Below are 12049 nucleotides of genomic sequence, written 5' to 3'. Positions count from 1 at the left end.
CTTCCTTGTTTCTCATTATGTTGATGTGTGTTGATTTTCTTTTTGTCTTAATAAGTCTGGCTAGAGGCTAATCTATTTTGTTTATTTTCTCAAAGGACCAGCTCTTCATTACATTGATTTTTTCTGTTTTTTATTCTCCTCAATTTTATTAATTTCTTCTCTGATCTTTATTATGTCCATCTTTCTGCTGACTTTAGACCTCATTTGTTCTTCTTTTTCCAGTTTCAATAATTGTGACTTAAGACTATTCATTTCGGATTGTTCTTCCTTCTTTAAATAAGCCTGGATTGCTATATACTTTCCTCTTAAGACTGCTTTTGCTGTATCCCACAGAAGTTGGGGCTTTGTGTTGTTGTTGTCATTTGTTTCCATATATTGCTTGATCTCTGTTTCAATTTGGTCATTGATCCATTGATTATTTAGGAGCATGTTGTTAAGCCTTAGTGTCTTTGTGAGCCTTTTTGTTTCTTTGTACAATTTATTTCTAGTTTTATACCTTTGTGGTCTGAGAAGATGTTTGGTAGAATTTCAATCTTCTCAAATTTACTGAGGCTTTTTGTGGCCTAGTATGTGGTCTATTCTGGGGAATGTTCCGTGTGCACTTGAGAAGAATGTGTATCCTGTTGCTTTTGGTTATAGAGTCCTATAGATGTCTATTAGGTCCATCTGTTCTAGTTTGTTTTTCAGTGCCTCTGTGTCCTTACTTAATTTCTGTGTGGTGGATTTGTCCTTTGGAGTGAGTGGTCTGTTGAAGTCTCCTAAAATGAATGCACTGCGTTCTATTTCCTCCTTTAATTCTATTAGTATTTGCTTTACACATATTTGTTCTCCTGTGTTGGGTGCATATATATTTATAATGGTTATATCCTCTTGTTGGACTGACCCCTTATCATTATGTAATGTCCTTCTTTATCTCTTCTTACTTTCTTTGTTTTAAGTCTATTTTGTCTGATACTAGAACTGCAACACCTGCTTTTCTCTCCCTGTTGTTTGCATGAAATATCTTTTTCCATCCCTTGACTTTTAGTCTTTGCATGTCTTTGGGTTTGAAATGAGTCTCTCGTAAGCAGCATATAGATGAGTCTTTCTTTTTTATCCATTCTATTACTCTGTGTATTTTGACTGGCACATTCAATCCATTTACATTTAGGTTGATTATTGAAAGATCTGTACTTATTGCCATTGCAGGCTTTAGATTAGTGGTTACCAAAGGTTCAAGGTTAGCTTCTTTACTATCTTACTGTCTAACTTAACTCGCTTATTGAGCTATTATAAACACAGTCTAATGATTCTTTATTTTTCTCCCTTCTTATTCCTCCTACTCCATTCTTTATATGCCAGGAGTTTATTTTGTGCTCTTTTGTGTTTCTTTTAACTGCTTTGTGGGTAGTTGGTTTTATTTTTTGCCCTTAATTAGTATTTGGTTGGTCTGCTTTCTTTGTTGTGATTTTATTTTCTCTGGTGACATCTATTTAACTTTAGGAGTGCTTCCATCTAGAGCAGTCCCTCTAGAATACCTGGTATAGATGATTTGAGGTAGGCAAATTCCCTCAACTTTTGCTTGTCTGGGAATTGTTTAATCCTTCCTTCATATTTAAATGATAATAGTGCTGGATACAGTATTCTTGGTTCAAGGCCCTTCTGTTTCCTTGCATTAAATATATCATGCCATTCTCTCTGGCTTGTAAGATTTCTGTTGAGAAGTCTGATGATAGCCTGATGGGTTTTCCTTTGTAAGTGACCAATTTTCTCTCTCTGGCTTTGTTTAATACTCTGTCCTTGTCCTTGATCTTTGCCATTTTAATTATTATGTGTCTTGATGTTGTCCTCCTTGGGTCCCTTCTGTTGGGAGTTCTGTGTGCTTCCGTGGTCTGAAGGACTATTTCGTCCCCCAGTTTGGGGAATTTTTCAGCAATTATTTCTTCAAATACACTTTCTACCCTTTTTTCTCTCTCTTCTTCTTCTGGTACCTCTATTTTGCGGATATTGTTCTGTTTGGATTGGTCACACAGTTCTCTTAATATTCTTTCATTCGTGGAGGTCCTTTTATCTCTTTCTGCATCAGCTTCTCTGCTTTTCTGTTTTTTGATTTCTATTTCTTTAACAGCCTCTTGCACCTCGTCCATTCTGCTTTTAAGTCCTTCCAGAAATTGTTTTATTTCTGTATTCTCTCTCCCAACTTTATGTGTTAGCTCTTGCATTTTTCTCTGCAGCTCCTTCAGCATGGTTATGTCCTTTATTTTGAATTCTTTTTCAGGAAGATTGGTTAAATCTATCTCCCCAGGTTCCCTCTCAGGGGATGTCTGGGTTATTCTTGTCTGTATCAAATTCTTCTGCCTTTTCATGTATAGAGGTAGGCGTAGGCAGTTGGCACATGTGTCAGCTGGGAGAACAAAATTCCTTCTTACTTGCCTGTTGCCTTCCCTTCGTGTGAGATCAGTGACCTCTAACGGCTTTTGCTTGGCAGCTGCATGCCAACAAGGCCTCTGAGTCTGGCCTGTGTGGCTGTGGTGGAGGCTTTTCATGGCTGCAGTGGGCATGGATGGTCTCAGGTGTTCTGGTCTTGTGGGGCCATGCCAGAGGGGTAACAGGCGTGATGCTATTTATCACTGTGAGGTGCCTCAGAGCTGCATTGCCACCCAGGGGATTAGGGCACCCGGAGTTCCCCAACATTCCCAGCTGCTGGGCTCTGTGTGTGCCATGATGCTTCCATCCAGCTTGAGGCTCCTGTCCCTTTAAGACTTTCAAAAGCCCTCACTTTTCTTTTGTCCCAGGGGTGCCAGCTGTGGGAACCCACTCACAGGTTTTACTAATCCGTTTCCCTAGTATCCAGTGCACCATGCACTGTATCTGCACACCCAGTGTGGATGACAATGGCTGGGTATTTACAGTCCTGGGCTCCCACTCCCTCTCAGCTCTGACTCCTCTCCTCTTTCCGAGGAGCTGGGGTGGGGGGTGCACTCAGGTCCCACTGGGCTGCAGCTTGTATCTTACGCTCTTCATGAGGCACTCAGTTCTCGCAGGTGTAGATGTTGCCTGGCTTTTGTACTGTATCTTGTGGTCTCTCTTTTAGGAATAGTTGTATTTGTTGTATTTTCAAAAATATATATGGTTTTGGGAGGAGATTTCCAATGCCCTACTCACGCCACCATCTTGGCTCCTCTTTCTCTGTTTTAATTTTGTCCTTGATCCATTGATTATTTAGAGGCATGTCATTAAGCTTCCATGTATTTTGAGGCATTTTGTTTTCTTTGTACAATTTATTTGTAGTTTCAAAGCTTCTAGTTTTTAATTTTAAAATTCAGTCTTTTGAATGTACTGTGGCTCTTTTTGTGACCTAGTATGTGATTTATTCTGGAAAAAGTTCCATGTGTACTAGAGAAGAATGTTTATCCTGCTGCTTTTGGGTGTAGACTTCTGTAGATGTCTGTTAGGTCCATCTGTTATAGTGTGTTGTTCAGTGCCTCTGTGTCCTTACTTATTCTCTGTCTGGTTGATCTGTCCTTTGGAATGAGTGATGTGTTGAAGTCTCCTAAAATGAATGCATTGCATTCTATTTCCTCCTTTAATTCTGTTAGTATTTGTTTCACATATGCTGATACTCCTTTGTTGGGCACATAAATATTTATAATGGTTAATCCTCTTGTTGTACTGACCCCTTTACCATTATGTGATGTTCTTCTTTGTCTCTTGTTACTTTGTTTGTTTTGAAGTTTATTTTGTGTGATACAAGTACTGCATCACCTGCTTTTTTCTCCCTATTTTTTGCATGAAATATGCTTTTTCCACCTTTTGACTTTTAGTCTGTGTATGTCTTTGGGTTTCAAGTGAGTCTCCTGTAGGCAGTATATGGATGGGTCTTGCTTTTTTATCCATTCTATTTATCTGTGTCTTTCAATTGGTGCATTTAGTCCATTTACATTTAGGGTGATTATCGAGAGACATGTACTTATTGCCATTGCAGGCTTTGGATTGGTGGTTACCGAAGTTTCAAGGGTAGGTTGTTTACTATCTAACTGTTTAACTTATCTCACTTATTATACTAGTATAAACACAGTCTGATGGCTGTTTATTTATCTCCCTACTTTTTCTTCCTTCTCCACCCTTTATATGTTAGGTGTTCTATTCTGTACTCTTTGTGTTTCCCTTGACTGATTTTGTGGATAGGTAATTTTATTTTGCATTCAGTCAGTATTTGGTTGGTCTATATTCTTTTCTGTGGTTTTATTTTCTCTGGTGACAGCTATTTAGCCTTAGGCACACTTCCATCTAGAGCAGTCCCTTTAAAATACACTGTAGAGATGGTTTGTGAGAGGTAAATTCTCTCCAATTTGTTTATCTGGAAATCGTTTAATCCCTCCTTGAAATTTAAGTGATAATATTGCTGGATACAGTATTCTTGGTTCAATGCCCTTCTGTTTCATTTCTTTGAATATATTATGCCATACCCTTCTGCCCTCCAAGGTTTCTGCTGGGAAGTCTGATGATAGCATGATGGGTTTTCCTTTGTAGGTGATCTTTTTTCTCTCTGACTGATTTTAATACTCTGTCCTTGTTTTTTATTTTTACCATTTCAGTTATTATAGGTCTTGTTTTTGTCCTCCTTGGGTCCCTTGTGTTTGGAGGTCTGTAAACTTCCATGGCCTTAGAGAGTATTTCCTTCCCCAGATTGGGGAAGTTTTCAGCAATTATTTCTTCAAAGACACTTTTTATCCCTTTTCCTCTCTTCTTCTTCTTCTGATACCCCTATAATGTGAATATTGTTCTGTTTGGATTGGTCTCACAGTTCTCTCAATATTCTTTCATTCCTAGAGATCTTTTTTTCTCTGTGTGCATCAGCTTCTCTGTATTCCTGTCCTCTAAATTCTATTCCATTAACAGTCTCTTCCACCTCATCCTCTCTGCTCTTAAATCCTTCCACTTTTTGTTTCATTTCTGTTATCTCCCTCCAGAATTCATCCCTTAGCTCTTGAATATTTCTTTGTTGCTCCATCAGCATGCTTATGACTTTTATTTTTAATTCTTTTTCAGGAAGATTGGTGATTTCAGTCTCACCAGGCCCTCTCCTTGGTGTTTGAGGGATTTTGGACTGAAGAAGTTTCTTCTGCCTTTTCATGGTGAAGGGAGTGTTTGCCAGTGAGTGGTGCATGTGTCAGCTGGGAGAACTAAGTCTCTTTCTGCTTGCTGGCCACCTTGCCCATCTCTGCTGCCTGTGCCAGTCAACCACCCACAGGGAGCAGCCTCTGGTTAATTCCCTGAGCTGCCATGGGTGGGGAAGCCCTCAGGATCACCTAAGTCATTGGTGGGGATCGCTGGCCATCAGCACATGTTCACCACCAGTGCATTGCCCCTTCTTGCCTCCTGCACTCTGCACCCATCTCCTCTGTCTGTGCTCATCAACCACATGCAGGGGTCAGCCTCTGGGTTAATCCCCTGAACTGCTGTGAGTGGGGTGGCACTCCAGTTGGCCTAGGGCAGTGGCCAGGGTTGCACTCGAGCAGTGTATGTTCACCATGGGAACAAAGCCTCATTGTGCCTCCTGAACTCTTTGCTGGTCTCCACTGTCTGTGTTAGTCAACTACATGCAGGGGGAAGCCTTTGGGTCTAGGCCAGTTAGCTGTGCACAGGAAGAATCCTCTATGTAGTTGCTGTGGGCAGGTGTGCTCCTTAGCTGTTCTGCAGCAATGGCAGGTCATCCAGTTTGTTTGCAGTGCTGGTTGGGGTTAATGAACAGCAGGCTGCTTATCACCATGAGGGCCTTTGGGGTTGCATTGCCACCCAGTGGGTTAGGAAGCCTGAAGTTCCTTAAAGTTCCCAGCCTGATGGGCTGAGTGTACCAGGATGATTTTGTCCACCTGTTAAACTCTTGTCCATTTAAGACTTCTAAAATGCCTACTTTTCTTTTGTCCCAGGGCAGCCAGCTGTGGGAACCTGTTTGCAGTCTTAGTCTCAGAGTTTGCTCTACCATTCCTCTAATATCCAGTATACCATCCAATGTGTGTCTGGATGCAGAACAATGTGTTCCTGATGCAGATTTCTAGGGCTGGTTATTTAGCATTCCTGTGCTTCTACTCCCTCCCCACTCTGATTCTTTTCCTCCCTCTGGTGAGCTGGCATGGGGGAAGTGCTCAGGTCCCACTGGGTCACAGCTTTGTATCTTACTCTTTTCTGTGAGATGTTGAGTTCTCACAGATTTAGATGTAGCCTGGCTGGTGTACTGTACCTTCTGGTCACTCTTTTAGTAATAGTTGCATTTGCTGTATTTTCAAAATATATATGGTTTTGGGAGGAGATCTCCACCACTGCACTCACACCATCATCTTGAGAATCTTCTCTCCTCTGATCTTTATTATGTCCCTCCTTCCACTGACTTTGGACGTCATTTGTTCTTTTTCTTGTTTCAATAATTGTGAATGTAGACTGTTCATTTGGAAGGTTTTTTCATTCTTTAAATAGGCCTGAATTGCTGTATACTTTCCTCTTAGAAATACCTTCACTGCATTCCACAGAAGTTGGGGTGTTGCACTGTTATTTTCATTTGTCTCCTTATATTGTTTGATCTCTGTTTTAATTTGGTCATTGATTATTTAGGAGCATGTTGTTAAGCCTCCGTGTGTTTGTGAGCCTTTTTGTTTTTTTTGTACAATTTATTTCTAGTTTTACACGTTTTTGATCTGAGAAGTTGGTTGGTTGGTAAAATTTCAATCTTTTTGAATTTGCTGAGGCTCTTTTTGTGGCCTAGTATGCGATCTATCCTGGAAAATGTTACATGTGCAGTTGAGAAGAATATTTATCCTGCTGCTTTGGAGTGTAAGGTTCTGTAGATGTCTGTTAGGTCCATCGGTTCTCGTGTGTTGTTCAGTGCCTCTGTGTCCTTACTTATTTTCTTCCTGGTTGATCTGTCCTTTGAAATGAGTGATGTGTTGAAGTCTCCTAAAATGAATGCATTGCATCCTGTTTCCTCCTTTAATTCTGTTAATATTTGTTTCACATATGTTGGTGCTCCTGTGTTGGGTGCATAGCTATTTAAAATGATTATACCCTCTTTTTGGACTGACCCCTTTACCATTATGTAGTGTCCTTTTTGTCTCTTGTTACTTTCTTTGCTTTGAAATCTATTTTGTCTGATACAAGTATTGCAACACCTGTTTTTTTCTCCCCATTGTTTGCATGAAATACCTTTTTCCATCCCTTGATTTTCTTAGTCTGTGTATGTCTTTGGGTTTGAAGTGAGTGTCTCATAGGCAGCATATAGATGTGTCTTGCTTTTTTATTCATTGTGTAACTCTGTGTCTTTTGATTGGTGCATTCAGTCCATTTACATTTAGGGTGATTATTGATAGATATGTACTTATTACCATTGCAGGCCTTGGATTCATGGTGACCAATGGTTCAAGGGCAGCTTCATTACTTTCTAGCAGTCTACCTTTACTCACTTATTATGCTATTATAAACACAATCTGAGGATTCCTCATCCTCTTCTTTTTCTTTCTCCTCCACTCTTTATATGTTAGGTGTTATATTCTGTTCTCTTTTGTGTATCCCTTGACTGGTTTTGTGGGTAGCTGACTTAATTTTGCATTTGGTTAGTATTGAATTGGTTTACTTCCTTTGCTGTGGTTTTATTTTCTTTGGTAACAGCTATTTAGCCTTAGGCACACTTTCATCTAGAGCAGTCCCTTTAAAATACACTGTAGAGATGGTTTGTGGGAGGTAAATGCCCTCAACTTTTGCCTATCTGGAAATTGTTTAATCCCTCCTTCAAATTTAAATGATAATCTTGCTAGATACAGTATTCTTGGTTCGAGGCCCTTCTGTTTCATTGCACTGAATATATCATGAGATTCCCTTCTGCTGAGAAGTCTGATGATAGCATGATGGGTTTTCCTTTGTAAGTGATTTTTTTCTCTCTCTCTGGCTGCTTTTAATACTCTGTCCTTGTCCTTGATTTTTGACATTTCAATTATTATATGTCTTGGTGTTGTCCTCCTTGGGTCCCTTGTGTTGGGAGATCTGTGAACTTCCATGGCCTTAGAGAGTATTTACTTTCCCAGATTGGGAAAGTTTTTGGCAGTTATTTCTTCAAAGACACTTTCTATCCCTTTTTCTCTCTTCTTCTTCTTCTGGTACCCCTATAATGTTAATGTTGTTCCATTTGGTTTGGTCACACAGTTCTCTTAATATTCTTTCATTCTAGAAATCCTATTTTCTCTCTCTTCCTCAGCTTCTTTGTATTTCTGTTCTCTAATTTCTATTCCATTTACTGTCTCCCCTGCCTCATTTAATATGCTCTTAAAGCTCTCCATTGTTGGTTTTATTTCAGTTACTGTTTTTTTAAGGTGTCTGCCTCCCTCCTGAATTCCTCTCTTAGCTCTTGAATATTTTTCTGTAGCACCATCAGCATGCTTATGACTTATGACTTCTATTTTGAATTCTTTTTCAGAAGATTGGTGATTTCTATCTCACCAGGCCCTCTTTCTTGTGTTTGTGAGATTTTGCTATTTTATTGTCCTGGAGTGATGGGAGAGGTTGCAGGCAAGTGGTGTAGGTGTCAGTTGGGAGGACAAAGTCTCTTACTGCTTCCCAGTCATAGTGCATGTCTCTGCTGTCTTTGCTGGTTAACTGCATGCAGGGAGTGGCCTCTGGGTTCATCCCCTAAAATGCCATGGGCAGGGTGGCCCTCGGGACAGTCTGGGGTAATAGCAGGGCTTGCAGGTGAGCAGCAGGTTCTGCCATGAGGAAAAAGCCCTTTTGTGCTTCCCTGTTGCCATGCCTGTCTCTGCTGTCTGTTCTGGTTAGCCGCACAGAGAGAAGCCACTGCATTAAACTGTGTAGTTGCTGTAGGTAGGGCTGCCCTCCCTCCTGCTTATCTGCAGCAATGGCAGAGACAGCGGGTTTGCACACAGGTGGTAGTGGGGAGGAAGGAGTGGCAAACTTCTTATCATGGTGAGGGACCTTGAAGCTGTGTTGCCATCCAGGGGAATCAGGCACCTGAAGTACCTGAAAGTTCCTAACCTGCTGGGATTTGTGTGCTGAATGATTTTGTCCACCTGTTACTTCTCCTAATCCCTTGCCCCTTTAGCAGCCTTCTGACTGTTGAAAAGTCTTTTAAAGCACCTGCTTTTCTTTTGTCTCAGGGAAGCCGGTTGTGGGAACCTGTCCGCAGTCTTACTCTCTGACTTTGCTTTTCAGCCCCTGTAATCTCCAGAGCACCATGCAATGTGGATCTGTGCTCCTGGGGTAGATTTCTATTACTAGGTATTTTGCAGTTCTGTGTTTCCACTCCCTCTCTGCTCTGATTCTCTTCCTCCCACCAGTGAGCTGGTGTGGGGGAGTGCTTGGGTCCTGCTGGGTCATGGCTTTTTACTTTACTCTTTTCCATGAGATGTTCACTTGTCCCAGACGTAGACTGGCTGGTGTACTCTTAATTCTGGTCACTCTTTTAGGAATAGTTGTATTTGCTCTATTTTCAAAATATATGTGGTTTTAGGAGAAGATTTCCACCACACTTCTCATACTGTCATCTTTTCTCCTTCTCACAGGCTCTATTATTGATAACGGAATTGGTTCCAAGCAGTTCTTTTCAAGAATGCTGTTTTAAGATATCTCAGTTTTGATGTTTGACGAAAAGTTCATCAGCTATTGCTTCATGCTTATACCTGTACCATAACACTTCTCTTAGAGTGTTCATTATTCTGCTTCTATGACCACTTCCAGGGACTTCTAGAGGCATACATAACTCTGGGTTTGCCTCTATAGGGAGAAATTTTCTCTGCTAAGTTGGGATAAGTGCCAATAAATATTTTCACTTGGCTACTTTCAGAGTTAGTGTCCTGGCTTAGGACCATCATGCCATTTGGAATTGTCATGTTATTTCTTTTGTTTTGTACAATTATTTTAAGTTTTATATTTTGTTGCCTGTTAAACTTTCATAAAGGTGATGTACCCAGAAATATGGTGATCTGTTATGCTTATCATCTTCATAAATATATGCTTTAGTTGACAGGTGCCTTAAAGTCCTTTCTTGTTACTCAAATGTGGCTTTAAGTGTTCTCCAACTGCCATGCACCTTCCCTCTGATGTAGGACATGGCAGCCAGGAAAAGTCCCTCCGGGCACTAAGGGACAAAACCACTAAATACAGAAAACCTGACTATTGATTAGCGTTACTTTTGGAGAAAGATGTTGATCAAAACGGAGGAATGCGAAAATTAAAAAAGGGAAACCTCACTGATATGATGCGGGGAGGCCACCAGGGGGCTCCCTCACACCAACCACTCCTCAATTGCAGACCCCCACAAGAAAAGAGGAACACCTTGCAAAGCTATACCATTTTAGCTGCTTTACTCCCTTTAGCTGACCAACAGCAGCAGGAAACGTTTGTTTCCACCTTCTGCCTCCCCACAACAGCCCAACCAATGAGAGACTGTCACAACTCAGCCATTGAGAAGCCAGACACGTGGGGCTCCCAGTTTCGTCCAGTGGACTTTTTACTTAGAAATGACCCTCCCAATTCTGACCTTCCTCTGGAAAGGAGCTTCTTCCCCTTTTTCTTGGGACATGCTTATGGTTTCCCTATGGTTTGTAAAAGCTTGCTTGTCACCAACTGCAATTCTCTATTATTCCTGAATAAAGTTGTTTTTACTGGTAAAATTAGTTGTTGCCTTCTTTTTAAGGTTAACAGTGACCATCATTTTTATGGGCTAAGAGGCCTCAAGCTTACTGGGTATGGACAGTTAAGTGATGAAAATTTATATTGACCCACTTATATGAATTTATTCTACCAAAATAACTAAAAGTTCAATAGAAGGCAAGAGCTACATGTCCAATGGCATTCAATTTTAGAAAATGGGGAACAACCAATTCTTAAAAATGAAAACTGTATACAACATGGAAAATGCTTCTGTATGATGGTGAGTGAAATGAGCTAAAAGTAAGCTATTTACATGACAACCACCACAAAAAAATGTGCATGTAAATGGCCTCTTCCTGGGAGGGAGCTTGGAAAATTGACAACAGTAGTGCATAGGAAAGGTGAAATTGCAGGAGCTTCTTGTAATGATAAACATGAAATAAATCCGGAGAGGGCTGGAGAGGGGTGGAAGTGGATGAACGTGTAACCTTGGAGGGAGTGGAAGTGTTTGCTGTGTGTGCTTTCTGATGCCCTGGCCTGTGAAAATGCTCCCTCCACCCCCATGTTCCCAGCATCAGTCATTGGAGTACAACTTCATGGTATATTGCGCAGCTACTTATGCTTTTATTCTATTTTGCCTAATAGTTTTATCTGAACTGACTTTAAACCTTATCATAATTTTTACTTGGTTGCATCTTACAGTAATAGTAATATTTTGCTAGTTTCATTTCCTTAGTGCATGTGAAAATTATTAAAATAAAAAACTTTTCTTTAGTGTCCCTGTAGTCAACTCATCACCCCAGGAACACACTCACCACAGGCTAGGGAACACAAGAGACTAGAGGAAAAACAGTTTTGCTGGGAACATTTGTTCTGTTTAATGAACTAAGTTTAGATAAGACTCCAATCAGCAGAGACACTTCCAGGCCATGGCCTCTTTGTGGCATGCCCTCAAGACCTCTGATGGATCAGCAGGACTGCAGATGGCCAGAGCTGCACTGAGCGGAGCTGGTCCCCAGCCCCTGCAGACCTCACCAGAAAACCCCCAGGAGAGAGACCACAGGCTAGCAAGAGCCATTTGCAAACGTGAAAGATCATTTCTTTCCTTAAAATATCACTTACCCAAGGCACACACCTGATCATCGACATTTGCTCTCTTACAACACTAAACTCTGTTTTCTACCTTTATCTTGCATCTACCTACCACTTCAGCATTTTATTAAAAATAAAAATAATAATAATAATAAAGGGAGAAATGTGGGATCCACATATAAATCAAGTATAAAAATCAGATGAATATTCATATTTGACCTGATTGTTTATAGTTCATAATGAGTGATCAAAACCGAAAGTTTCTGTGATGACTGCCCTTGTACTGCTCACCATGTAAGAACTTATTCACTATGTAAGAATTTGT

This window comes from Manis javanica, chromosome 12 (assembly GCF_040802235.1).
Source record: "Manis javanica isolate MJ-LG chromosome 12, MJ_LKY, whole genome shotgun sequence".
In the NCBI taxonomy this organism is placed as follows: domain Eukaryota; kingdom Metazoa; phylum Chordata; class Mammalia; order Pholidota; family Manidae; genus Manis; species Manis javanica.
The sequence above is the reverse complement of the archived record's forward strand: the minus strand, read 5'-3'. Positions refer to the sequence as shown.